Consider the following 14,792-nt stretch of genomic DNA (forward strand, 5'->3'; position numbering starts at 1 on the left):
AACCGGGGTCCTTGGTCCATCTTCCTGACTGGGTTGACACGTGGGCTACAAGAACTGTCAGGCTAGACCCCGTTGTTGGAGTGGCAGAAGACTGATTTCGTAAGAGGATGAAAGTTCTGTCAGGAGAAGATGAACAAAGGGCAGTGGGCAAACAGTCACAGAGGACAAGTACAGGAGGAAGAGACTAGGAAGGAGATGGCCGGAAATCTACGTAAGTCTGATCAAGGGCGGAGCCCTGGTGGCATGGTGGGTTACCTGTTGACCTCCTGACTACAGCGTCAGAACTTTGAAACCCCTAGCCTTTCTCGGGGAGAAAGATGAAGCTTTCTACTCCTGTAAAGATTGGCCGTCTCAGAAAGCCGCAGGGGCAGCTCAACCCTGTACTGCAAGATCTATCACTATGAGTTGGAATCAACTTGGTGTCAGTGAGTTCTATGTTTGGCTTTGTTTTTAAAATCAAGTGCCAGAAAGCTTGTACGCTATTTCACCCACATTATCATTTCTATTTGAAACCAATATGCATTTTTGAGAATCTCTTACACACACACACACACACACACACACACACACACACAGACACACACACACCTCTTAAAACTCTAATTAGTTAGGTCCTACTGAGAGAAGACAGGGAAAACAACAATAGAAAGATGTTTCTGGAAAATTTCCCTATAAACGAGTTTAGAATACAGTATCGTATGATGCCTGATCAGAGTGATTTCATTTCAGATTTTATTGTGCATATGTTTTGTTTGGCGATGGAGCTTGCTTATTGTTTCCAGAGGGCAGTGAGTACAGCTCGCCCCTAAAAAGCACATCTTCGTTTCCAGGGAAAGTCACTTCTTAATTATGTAAATGCAAGTAGGCAGCCATTGACCTTGGGAGCGCCATCATAGATGGGACTCTCTGAGGCCAAACAAAGATGCTTTTCCTGAAAAACAGTAAAGCAGAAAACTCGATTTGGCCATTTGGAAGGAGAGTAGAAAGTATGCCTAGGACTAACGGGATGCCCCAGGACTACAGCCTTTGGGTCTGCTGTAGAACCGTTCTCGTGGGTACAGATGATCACAGCTGAAGTCCACGGGCCAAAGCAATGCTCAGGGCCCTCAAAGGGATTTCAGACAAAGGGACAATGAGTCTATGCTGCAAGAGTTGAATCCCAGTCCGGTTTCTAGTTGCGTCTAGGAGCCACTCTTGACATCCTGCTAATGGGCAGAGTTGGGAACCATGTGTGAGCAGGAACCTAAACATTTATACCAGAGATCCTATCTTGGAGCAACGTGGTTGAGAACCAAATATGGGGGAGAGAGCCATGCTGGATGCTTCTCTGAGGTTTTGGAACCCATTCAGCTAAGGGTGTTGGATGGGGGGTGGGGGGAGATAGAGAAGGAGCGAAATTGGATGTTCCATCAGGGTGGGCAGGCAGTGGCACAAATGACTACCCATGTATTCAAAAGAGAGGAGACCCTCTTTGGACATCAGGTGATTTGGTAGCATTGCAAAAGATCCATTATAAAGACTTAGAATCGAAAAGAGATTTATAGCCCGCCTAAGATTGGGAGCATGGGTTTATTTTAAAAAAAGAAGTAATTTGTCTTCGTTGTGGTGGTGGTTGAGCGTATACACCACAAACATGTACAGCATTTGATTGTGTCTGTCTGTACAACACAGTGACACTGATGACATTCTTTGGGCTGTACAACCTTTGACCCTCCTGTTTCTATTTCCACCTGTCAGAAAGGTGTTCATTGGGCCAGCCAAATGTTGACATCAACGGCTCAAACTAAGGACAGAGAGACTCAGCCCTCATTGTTGGTTTCAGGGGATTTCGGTGAGCCAGGATGAAAAGTGGGTTGGGTAGGAGACAAAGTAGCCCGATTGACAGGAAACCTCCCACTTGATTGACATTGAACTTCATGTTAGAGGTTGGAGAGAGAGTGGGGTTGGCTAGTGAAAACCATTAGCAGCAGCAGCAACAGAAGGTGGCCCCGAGGAGACCTGGAAGTCCACTTCCATACTCCAAACACTCTTTCAACCTGACTGCTTTACACAACTCTAAATGGCATATGCTTTTACAAGTCTGGTTTCAGAGCCAAGAAAGTTGATTAAATATCCATCCTAGTGAGGAAGAAAAGGCTTTAAAAAAAAACAACCCCCCCCCCCCAGAAAAGCACCTTTTAGAATATCAAACGGAATCTGCTTCTGCCTTTAAAGAGTGGGCGTTATAGTTCATCTTCGAAGGACTCAACCTGATTAAAAACAAAAGCTTTTCATTTCAGAATGTTTGGCAGGCTTCTGAACATAATGAGTAGGGGGTGTCCAGTAAGGTTGGCTGTTTTTTTATTTGTTTGTTTGTTTTGTACCCATTATGATTAGCTGTCCATTTCCCCACCAACCTCTCCTGTCATAACCCAAAAAACTCCTGATCTAGTTACTGTTGCCAAACATTGCCTTGACTGCTATTTTGTATGATATTCTAATACTATTCTAAATGGGCCTTGCTTCTGGGGCTCCCAGAGGAAGAAATGGGGAGCTGATTTGAACTGTATAATAAAGAAGGGAATTCTGAGATTCCTGAAACAATTACTAGGGAAGGAGGCTGGAACAATCATGGCAGAGCCCAAGACCAGTGAGAAGGCCCTGAGGGAGGTCCAGGATGTCTGAACTTGCCTTTGAAGTCATCCAGCTGCCCACAGCAGTCACCTAGCACCTAGCATGCTTTGGGAACCAGAGATCAAATGGATAAGAACTGTAGTCCAGGCAGGATGGCAGGCAGGGGTGCCAGTGAAGGGGACATGAAGGGAATGAGAGGAGATCAACACTAAGGCAATGGGTTTGAGTTGGGTTTTGGTTGGTGCCTGGGGTTAGAATCTCCTTTGGGAATGGGTTTCTTTGTTGTGTTAAAGAGGCTGTGTCCAGTAGGGTGCGCCCTAAATCAATCATTTTGGATGTAAAAGCTGATTAAGCTGATTAGGGCAAAGAATGTACAGATGTGCTTTATGCATTTGATGTATGTATATGTATGGATTGTGATAAGAGTTGTATGAGCCCCTAATAAAACGTTTTAAAAAAAAAGCTGATTAAGCAAGTGAAGGACAAGTGAGGGAAGAACGCTGTCAAGCCACAAAGAAGGCCACCAAGGAGACGAGGACTGTCCCCTAGAACCCACAGAGTCCTGAACTAGACCTCTAGCTTCCTAATTGTGAGAAAATCAAGAACTGCTACTGTTGCCGTGTGGGGCCATCAAGTCGGTTCTGACTCGCGGAGAAGCCGTGAATGAAACCCTGCCTGGTCCTGCGCCATCCTCACAACTGGTCCCCTGCCTGAGCCCATTGTTGCAGCCACTGGGTCAGTCCATCCCATTGAGGGCCTTCCCCTTTGCCCCCTGCTGCTCCACTTTGTCAGCATGATGTCCTTCTCCAGGGACTGTTCTCTCCTGACAACGTGTCCACAAGTATGTAAGACAAAGTCTCGCCATCCTTGCCTTCAAGGAATGCTCTGGCCATACTTCTTCTAGGACAGATTTGTTCATTCTCTTGGCGGTCCACGGTCCTTTCAGTATCCTTCACGAGCACCACAATTCAAATCTTCTTGGATCTTCTATAATCACTGCCCAACTTTCATATGCATAGGAAGCGACTGAAAATACATCGACTTGGGTGAGGCATCACTTAGTCATCAAAGTAACTTCCTTGCTTGTCAATCCGCTAAAGAGCTCTTTTTAGGCAATGCAACTTCTCTGCTCGAGCAGCACTCTGAACTGCAGACAAATCACACCGTCCCTAACTCCTTTGGCATAAACGACTGCATCTGACACAGCCTTTCTCTTTATTCCGCAGACTGGCACTCCACTGCAGCTCATCTGCTTCAACCCGGTCCACTGGTCCAGGAGACAGGGGGAGGGGGAGCAGGAGGAGTCGGGGAGTCGGGGCTGACCATCCCATTGGCCAGCCAGGCCCCCAGTCCGGACCACAGCCTGCAGATTTCCACTAGGATCGACTGCCTTGGTCACATGATCGCTGGCTGGAGCCATTGTAAAAGCATCGGCTTCAATGAACGAAGGTTTAAAAGCTGGAGTCTCACCCAGGGAAGGCTTGTGAACAAGCTGATGTTTCCTTAAAGGTCACCTGCAACCTGTGCAAACTGACAACCTGTTTAGAGAGTCCCAAGGACACCATCACCTAGGTTGACCTTCAGCAAGTCACCCCGATGGCTGTGGAATCGCCACGCTACCGTGCTATCTTTCCTACATGGCTGGAGATGAAAGAAAGCCAAGCGTGGAGACCAATGAATGCAAGCTGCCATCCGGCCTCCTGCTCCGGAAAGAAGTGGGTCGGAGCCAGAGTCTCAGCAACTGCTGGCCGTGACTTGCGCACTTGATTCTCTTTCAGAGAACGCAAACGCCGCCCAAGGGAGCACTCTGCTGGAGCTTCTTCCCGGCCTCCATCCCCTGCCCCCATCACACAATGTTTGCGTGATCGATGCCTCCACCAGGCCCTCGAATGGCATGTGTTCGCACCGGGCACTTCCCATCCAACCAGCAAGTCTGGTCATGTTCAGAACCAATTGTCCTGAAATGGCTTGTGGCGAGGATTGTACAACTCTTCTGGGGGTAACCATTGAAGTGTGTGCTGTGTGAGTTGCAGGCCACGTGTTAAGAAAAATTACAAAGGAAGGATCCACATCTTTCTCCTCCTCCATCTAGGACCTTCCAATGGGACCCCTTCCGAGCGGTGGACGCCACCTTGATCTGGGGCAGCAGGCAGTTGGGTCTTGTGTCAGGGATGTGAGTTGGAATTGCTTAGATAGCACACAAGTACAGAGACCACAACCCTCCTCCCTACCAAGAGCACTTTGTAAGCTCTTTCCGAGAATGTTTGTCTCACTGGTAAAGTAATAATATTAACAGGGAAGGTCCGCGGAATCCATGCTGTGTGTCAGCCATAATTCAAAGTGCTTTGCTTGCAGGCATGTGTGCAAAGCCTCGCTGGAAGTTTGTGAGTTAGATCCTGGTTTTGCCCCCCACCAGAAAAGGTTACGTAGCACTCAAGGCCACGTAGCTTCCGGGGAGAGCCGTGTTTTGTGCTCAGGTGGTTTACTGTTGTTGCTAGGTCCCATCTGGTAGATGTACAACAGAACAATAAACACTGCCCCGTCCCGCTTCACCCTTACGATTGTTTTTGTGTTTGAGTCTACTGTTGCAGCCCCTGTGTCATGCTCGCTGCTGCCAATGAGTCGATGCCGACTCATAGCAACCTTCTAGGACAGGGTAGAGCTACCCCGTGGGCTTCCAAGACTGTAACTCTTGACAGGAGTGGAAAGCCTCCTCTTGGACCCTTCATCTTGCTAAGGGATTGTTCTGGCGGCTGGGGAGAAGGAGCTCTCTGTGATAAACTCCTGTAATCACAGCTGTCCTGGAGTCCACGTGCCATGTGGAAAAGTCCTCCCTGGATGTCACAGTGGAACTGTACGACGCGGGGTTATCCATGGATGGTGTCTCAGAAGTTGGTTGGCAGGCATTTCTTCTGCGGTTCCTCTGGGCCAACTTGGATGGTGACCTTTCAGTTAGGAGCCAAGTGTGTTGACATTTTGGGACTAGGTTGTGGCAGGCCTTGGTTGCCAGGAAGCCAAAGCACTCACGACAATTCCCGTAGCCTGAAAGCCATAGTCCCAGGTAGTGCGGTGCTGCCCTCCAGCGGTGAGACCCTTAGCAAGTCGAAGACTGCCTAATACTGTTAAGAGATAGCCTGACTTCTAGGAAAGGGTAGGGCAGAAAACGTCGTAGCCGTGTATCCCTTCCAAGAAGGCAGCAGGGGACCTGTACTCCCTGTCAAAACACACCAGTACAGGGCAGCAACCAGTGTTTATTTGATGCCGCGTGTGTAAGCAAACATCAAATGATAAAATCCATATGGGAGACAGAGGGGTTTTGTTTCGGTGATTTCCTCTTAGGGCCACTGTGGGAAAAGAAGCCAACCAAGAGCTACATTTTAATGAAAGGAAAAGGAAATAAGTTCCAAGTGGCAGGGTTTGTTTTGATTTTTAAGAGGAAGGAGCCCTGGTGGCCCCGTGGGTTAGTCATTGAGCTGCTAACCTCAGGGTCGGTGGTTCAAATCACTAGTACTCCACAAGGAAAGGAGCAGGTTGTCTGTTCCCGTAAAGGTTCACAGGCTCACAAGCCCTCTCCAATAGGGGCCCCGGGAATCTGAACGACTGAATGGCGGGGTGGGTTCAATTCATCTGGTGCTTAAATTACTAACACAGAACACTAGGTGGATTTGAACCCATGACTTGCCAAATTCATTAGCCAAATCCATTGCCATCAACTTCATTCTAATGCATAGCTAACCAATATAGGTTTCTAAGGCTATAAATCTTTATAGGAGCCAACAGGCTCATCTTTCTCCCAAGGAGCAACTGGTGGGTTAGAACTGCTGACCATTTCGTTAGCAGTCCAGCATTTATTTACCTGACAGTACAAACTGTCTGGGTCATTGTCCACACAGAGTTCCGTTGAAACGCTTGGAGCAATCTGGATTATTTGGCCACAAAGAAAAAGAGACGTCTGAGATGTGCTACAGCCTTGGAACTCTCCTGTTTCATGAGCTAAGACAGATGCCAAGGGTAGATCATGATCTTCCTGACATGAGCCATCTAGACCAAGCAAATGCATAGGGCACAAAATGGTGTAGTAGTCGTCACCAGGGGTGGATTTCCAACGTTAAGAATATCCATGGGAGCCAATGGCCACATCTTTCTCCTACAGGGAGGTGGGTTAGAACTGCTGGCATTTTGTCTAGCAGCCAAGCACTTAACCACTGTGCCACCACCAGCTGCCCAGCAATGGACCCAACCGAGTAACCTCTGTGAGGAGCTGCAGGACCGTGTGCTGTTTCCTTCTGTTGTGCCCAGTGTCCCTGTGAGCGGACACCCACTTGGTGGCGCCTGACAACAACATTCACTGTGATCAGGCAGGGGGTGGTTTGGGGATTTAGTGGGGGTGGGGGGTGGGGATTACGGTTTTTGACCTGAATACAGTTTCAGAATTTTTATTAAAATACATATACATCTAAGCACTTAAGCCTGGAACTAATTTTGTCGTTGAGTGGGCATTAAGCATTCATTAACAGCTGGGAGAAAGAAGAAATGGAAACATTTTGACTTTGGTTGTTTTCAGCTCAAACTGACCCCAAATGACCAGGGAACGGGCCCCATGGGGTTTTGCAGGCTGTAATCGGTACAGAGAAGTCCCTCCCCCAAGGAGCCCAACGTGGGTGCATCGTGGCAATCTTTCGCTCAGCCGCCTAGAGATGAACCGCTGTGCCGTGCAAATGAAAACTCAACGCCCTGCCCTCGAGAGCGTGCGACGCCCAGTGGCCCTTTGCCACCAGGGCTCCTTCACGAGCCCAGCTGGAGGAGGCAGAAGGGACAAAAGTACACTTCATACATCTCAGAACTTTCTTTGTCTCTTTTCCTCTGTGGGTCGTTCAACAGTGGAACAAACACCACAGGGACTTGTAGAATCAACCTTTCCAATAAGGGTGTTTCAAAAATAGCCTTTACGTAGTCCCTCACTGGGGCCCAGTTGGTTCCACCCATAGCAACTCTACAGGACAGGGGCCTGCCCCTGTGGGTTTTCAGTGACGGGGACTCCTTACGGAGGTAGAAAGCCTGGTCTTTCTCTCATCCTTTCCATCTCAAGCTCTCAATAAAATGGAACTAAGGTGGCAAATCCTTACCACAAATACCATTTATGGAATGGTCTTATCTATGGTGGGTGGGGAGAGGGGGTGGCAGATAAAAAGAATTGAGGGCAGTGGACACTATTTAGTCAATAGGCGTGAAGAACAATTGGCTTTTAATTCTGAAGGGTGTCGTAAAAATTTCCCTCCACGATTTGTGTCCCGACATGAAAATCACAATTGGTGATCCCTGTTAACGTAGCCTGTGCTGTGGGGCTGGAAGCCTGTGCCAGGAATCCTCACAGAGCAGACCAGAAGGGTGTGTGTGTGTGTGTGTGTGTGTGTGTGTGTGTGTGTGTGTACGTGCGCATGTGCCTTTGGAGCATGTTTTGCAAATGGGCATTTCTTGAATCATCTTATGGAATGTCTTATGCTTTGCTTTTAGGACCCATTCAGGATAGCTCAGAGCCGTGGGAGTCTGTCGCCTTGGCATTTGACAAGTCAAGGGAGCTGAGAGAAGGGAGGGCTTACACTGCCCTGCCAAACTCCCAAATCCTACATGTATGAATTTTGAACTGACATGAATTTTTTGGATCTGAAGTATTCATTAAATCAAGCCTAAGAGGCAAGCTATTTCTTGGTCTTTCTTTTTCGTGATTTCTAGGAGCAGATCTATTGAAATATTAATATAAACAACGAGCTCATGTCAGGGCAGCAGTTTTAAAGCCCATGAAATTAAATCGTTTCTATGCGGGCTCGGCTGTATTAAAAGTAGTCAGTAGTCAGTTGAGACTTCCTCGCTCTTCACATAAAATCCCGCAACCGTTTCCACGGTGAGTGGGAAAGTGGCCTCTGCTCTCTCTCCATGAAGGGCTTCCTTGGTTGCTCGTTGAAATGTCCTTGACAAGTGAAACCTGGCAAGTCACGGGCAGGAAAGCCACAAACAGATTCTGCGGCCACGTCACTTATGCCAGTGAGCAAAATCGATGATGACCAATGGATGGTAAGACCGACATCCTCAGTGCATTCTCATGACCCCATATTCGAGACCCTCTCTTTCCCCAGAGCCCTGCGAAATGCGCTTTTAACCGAGATCTCATGTAAAGGAGCCATATGCTTATAATTACCCAAACGTTGTAGACCCCTGTGTGAAATTTCACATCGTTGCTGCTTCTCTTTTAATGTTTACAAAGGTGGTCATCATTTTTCAACCCGAATGTTATCCTAAACAGGAAAAACAACTTCCTGCATAACTGTCGTTCTCGGTGCACGATTTGACAAGGGTATAACATCACGCCTAGAATGTAATCATCTTCACTCTGGCGAGCCTCCCCTGCACCCTTGGAGACGGGCTATAGCTCACTGGAAGGATCCCAGTCCCTATTAGCAAGCTGCAATGTGGTTTTAATCTAGAATATTTGGACACACATAAAACATGTTGAATCATTAGTGTAGTACAGCCACAAATTCACGGTGAAATACAGTAAAAAGCTTGCGGTGTCAAACAGGCTTAGCCCATTCTTCTAGTGTGTTTAGAGACTCAATTTAACAACAACAAAATAATTAAGAGGCTATGAAAGCGAGGTAAATTGGAAATTTAAATTCAGTTCCAGCACAGCACTATAAAGATGGAGGGTTACTTTAGCAGCGACTTCTTTGATTGGGAAAACGTTCAAATAATTGGAAAGAGCCCAGCGGGCCATTGGTTAAGTGCTCAGCAGATGACAGAAAGGTCTGCTATCTGCCAACCTGCTCCTGTGAAGACCACATTCTAGAACACCCTGTGATGAAGCTCCACTCTGTCATAGAGGCTGCTATTCGTAATGGACTCCGTGGCACTCCATAATAATGTATACCGCCAGTTGATCTGCAGGAGAAAGGTGAGGCTTTTTATTCCTCTAAAGAGTTCTGTCTTGGAAACCCAAAGGGCCAGTTTGACCCTGACCCATCGGGTCCCTATGAGTTGGAATTGACTCAATGGCAGGGAGTTTGGTTTTGGTATCGACCATAATGGTTACACGTTCGGCTGCTAGATGTAAGGTCAGCGTTTCGAAACCACCAGCCATTCCATGGGAGAAAGATGAGGTTTTCTACTCCCACAAAGAGTTACAACCTTGGAAACCCACAGGGGTAGTTCTACCCCACCCTACAGGGTCACCATGAGTCAGAATTGATTTGATGGTGGTGAGCTTGGCGTTTTGGTATGGGCGATGTTTTAGGTACACACACACACACACACACACACACACACACACACACACGAGGAAAGTACTTTGACTTCAGAGATTATAAAAATGAAAGAAGATTTCTAATTCTCAGAAGTACTAACCAGAAGGTTGTAGGTTTGTGCCCACCACCCGACCTAGGGAGGCTGAGGCAACCGACTTTCACAAAAAGCTCCCGCCCTTGAAGCTGTATGGAACAGTTCTGCTCTGACCTGTAGTGTCACGCTGTGAGTCTGAATGGACTCTCCAGAAATGGGTTAGTAAGTGACAGAGCTGGGGTCCAGACCCATCTCTCTCGTTTAGCATCCCCAATATCTAAGAGGAGGCTCACAGTCACTTCTACTCTGATGAATGGGAAGCCAGGTCAAAGCTAAGGAAGACAATTTTACAGACTGGATTATACCATGGGACACTTGTTGGACTAACCAATATCATCCAGAGAGCAAATTCCAATCCAAACAGTGGTTTCGGAGGCAATCTTCTGGTCCAGTCAGAACTCAAATCAGCTCAGATTATGCTAACTTTTTGTTGGTTTGTTTTGGATTTCAAAGGAATCATCGTGATTATTTTTTTTTCAGACAACACAGGATTATCATGAGGATTTATCAGGGAAAAACTTTAAGAAAATGGAAGATGGAATTGGTGAGAAATGGCAAAAATTGCATCAAAAAAAATTTTTTCCATCTTGACAATGTACCAAGTTTTCTTCTGGAGTAGCAAGGGTTGTCATAGAATTTTGTTGGGCAATCGTACCCCACCAACCCTATAGCCCTGATATCCCTTCATGCTTCTTTTTATTCCTAAAATTAACTTTTAAAAAATCCATGACAACAATGTACCTGATGTAGCCTCAAGGGTAGCAAAGGTCCCACATGCATTGAATTTTACTGGAAACTCATACCCCGCCCACACTGCAGACTCGATCCTGCCCATCTCGGGCTTCGTTTTGTTCCCCAAAGTCAAAGGAGCATCCTCTGAGGATGGCCACACTGTCCTTTTTGGTGTGGTGTGCCTCTTTGGGCCCAGGTCAGAGAGATGGCAACACCAACTTCAGAAGAGTGTAGACTCAGATGACAAAGGAACAATAATTTGTCACTGGGAAATTTTTGCTTAAAAAAGGTTTCTCCTGGTTGTGGCAACATTTTCTGACTTGTCCGGGTATTGGACCATTGGACTGGATTTACCAAATCTCTGAGCCCCGCTCCATTTAGCGGAAGTCCAGGGAAATGCTGCCTCTCTGGCATAAATCTTCATTCCGTTTCTTTAACTTGCCTGCAGGGCCTTCTGGCAAAGAAGAAAGAGTCCACACAAACAAACAGGCAAAAAAAAAAAAAAAAAAAAAAAGGAGCAACACAGGGGAAGGGAAAAGGGGGGTGGGGTCCTCCCAGTCTGAGTGGCGAAGACAAGCTTGATCATAGGTGTGTTCTTCTCAGGCCTCTTGGCCTCTGTCCTCTTCCGCTTCCATAAAGCAGCATCCTCCTGATGCTCAAGACTGGACAGGGTCCACCCCACCTCTGCTCGAGGAAACAGGCTCGGGGCTCTAAACCCCTAGTTTCTGTTTTAAGGGACTCTCCCTAGGTGCAATGTCCAGCATGGAGCTTCTGTGGACACCTTGAACCCCAGATGCAGGGTTCCCTCCTTACTCCCTGGCCAGCGGCTCTAGGGTTCAACACTACAGAGTTTTCAAACTATTGTCCTTGTCCATTTGGGGTGGGGTGGGGTGTCAACCTTCTTTTAAGCAAAGTCTATTCTTACGGCACAGTTATTTTAGACCACACAGGTGGCAGCTAGCTCCAGTCAGAGAATCATTCGATCAATTTATGTAGAATGGCACAAAACCAAGCCCTAGAGTCCATGCTGACTCATAGACACCCTAGAAAACAGGGTAGAACTGCCCCTGTGAGTTTCTGAGTCTGTAACCCTTTACGGAGGTAGAAAGTCTCGTTTATCCAGAATAACACAAGAGTGGGAATATAATATGAATGCTGGTGACATCCTGTTAGATGATGTATTTTACACGAAAGGCGGGACCTTGTGCACATTTCCGACACCAGTCTGTCTAGTCATTGTGGTGGAGGTGCCCTCAAGTCATTTCCGACTCGTCATAATCCTGGGTATGAAAGAATGGAACGCTGCCCAGCCATATCACTCTGGAGCCCCTGAAGGTTACCTGTGGATCAAGAACACTCAGAATCCGACCGAAATTCCGACTCACCGCAGCCTTACAGGACATAGTAGAACTTCACCGGAGAGTTTCCAGGGCTGTCGGCTTTATGGAGGCAGGGGGCTCCACCGGCCCCATCCTTCTCTCAGGGAACAGGTGGATCATGTGAACCACCTGGCAATGGACCTCTCGATTCAGAGCTGAGGGCTTGAGTACTACACCACCAGGGGGTCCTTGGTAGTAGACATGTTATGAGTATATAGCAGAGATTTCCAGTTTGTTTTCTTAATAAAAAGCTACCTCTCAACACTTTGAACAATGGAGTAACAAAAGGGATGGATATTTTTGCCTATTTATTTAAGAGAACCTTCCCTCTGTACTGTAAAAGAAAATAATGTTAAAAAGCAGTAACAGCACAGCCTTGAGGGATGCCTGGATTGGGGTCCTCTAGCTGAGCATACAGACCTCTCCTTGATGGATTTCTGTGCTCAAATGTGACACACGCCATACCCGTGACTCTAATTTCTTAAAGCATTTCCGTAGACATCACTATTCCTTGCTCAAGCCTTGATGCAGCTATCAACGTCCCTAGGTCCAAGGCAGATTTTGGTTCTTCACGGGTAACTCCTTCAACGTCCACACGGGGGCAGGAGATACCACACTGCACAGCCGTCTGGATTTCCATCTGGTTTGGAGGAGAAAGAAAGAAGAAAAAAAAAAGGTAGCCTAGCAAAGAAGGCCAAGGCCAAGTTGCTAAAGGTGTCGACACCCATCTTCAGCTCAAGAATTTTCACTCTGTTTCACGTTTTCATGAGTGAAACTGTCGGACAAATTACTGAGGAGAGCTGAAACGAGACTGAACGTTTAAAACTCAGCAGCCTGATTTCAAAGACTCAACAACGCTCCGTGTGAAGATTCGAAGGCAGCTCCCAACCTGCCGCATAGCGGGTTACACGCGGGTGGGGGTGGCAGCTACTGCGAACCAGAGGCTGAGAAGGGGAGGCTGAGTCTTCTCTGCTCCTGTACAGATAGACAGTCTTGGAAACCCACGTGTGCAATTCTACGCTGTCTCATAAGGTTGCTATGTGTCCGAATCAACTGGCTGGCAGTGAGTTTGGGATTTCACCATACCTTTCCATTTTTACAATGAGTGTGTACACACAACAAAGGCCTTGCATATTCTGGCTGACATTGGGGTGGATTCTGCTTGAAACAAACCCAGAAAGGAAGAAGAGAGCAAACTCTACACTTCACTGTGAGTTTAAAAAAAAGAAAGAAAATCTAGGTGTGACATTGGATTCGGAAAGACTTGGTCCCTAGTCTGGGTTCTACTTCTGGCTAGCTTGAGGATTTGGTGCTTCTGCACCTGGAGAATAATCTTCGTAGCCTTTTCAGGCAAACATCAGCCAGTCAACCCCACCTTGCACAGACCGAAGACTGGCAAAACTGAAGAAGGTGAATTCCTGACTTAGAGCTAAGCCGCTGCCCAGCCGAACGGCCACATCCTCTGTGGTTCCGGTCCCAGTGTCATTCCTGCTCCGTTACTGAGTCCAGTTCGTGTGCTGAAAAAGCCCAAGCCACAACAAATCAAATCGGCTCATTATTTGATTTCCTGTTTACTGATAACTTGTAGCAGATAATATTGCTGTGGGCAAAACAAAGAAAGAACTAGCAGGGCGGCAGCTCCAGGCAGGAAGCGTTCTTACTGGATGGAGGCTCTGAAGCCATGAATCAGCATTAGCCAGACTCTGTCCTGATAGAAATTAAAAGACTGATAACACAAACCACAAGTGTTCCTGTCCCCCAGGGAGGGATGCACAGGCCCACCACAAGGAGGAAGTTGTGCTGGATGCTCCTGGAGAGGCAGAGCAGGCCAGAGAGGGCATGTGTACTCCACAGGCACGGGGCGGGAGGCAGGTGGGCAGAAGGAAGTCTGGAAGTGAGGCATGTGTGTGTGTGTGTGTGTGGGGGGGGTGTAGTTATGTGGCAGTGGCCTGTGCAGGCCGCGGGTCAAGGAGGTGGGCGGGGCCGGGGTACATAGAAGGGAAATGAGTGCCATGGGGTTGGTAGTAACAAAATCAAATTTTAAAAACGGAAGGTCCAGCAAACATTCTCTGGAGAGAACACATTATTAACAATGATGATTAAGGGACAAGAGAAGATGACAACCGGATCTAGCCAGGCTCTGGATTGCCATCCTGCAAAAAGGACATGCACCCCAAAATAAAGTAGAAGTGGCAGGGTCCCATCAAGGCGGAAAGACTTCACTGTGCTGCAGCGACCATGTTTTAGTTGTTTTTCCTGTAGTGCTGTTTCATTTCAAAGCAGACAGAGGGGCGAGAGAAAGGGGGGAAAGGTATAGAACATCCTTAAGTGACAGACTTAAGGCCCCAGAAGTTGGTAACCCTGAAACCAAAACTAGGGCACAGGAGGAAGGGAGGAGATCCGCTGAGCTATATCTGGTTGCTATGGAGTCCATTCTAATTCCAACACATGACCACTGCCTGTGCTTCAGACTAGAGTGGTACTCTGTAGGGCTTTCTGGGACTGCTCTTGGGGGAAACCAGACCTTTTTTCTGAACCACCAATCTTGCAGTTAGTAGTCGAGCACCTAACTGTTTGTGTGTCCACACCAGGACCTCTGTAGGGTTCAGCCGTCAAGAGGCCAGACTCTAGAGCAGTATTCTTGGTGGGCTCTAGATGGAAACAGTAGCAACACTG

Source organism: Tenrec ecaudatus, chromosome 5 (genome assembly GCF_050624435.1).
Source record: "Tenrec ecaudatus isolate mTenEca1 chromosome 5, mTenEca1.hap1, whole genome shotgun sequence".
Taxonomy (NCBI): Eukaryota; Metazoa; Chordata; class Mammalia; order Afrosoricida; family Tenrecidae; genus Tenrec; species Tenrec ecaudatus.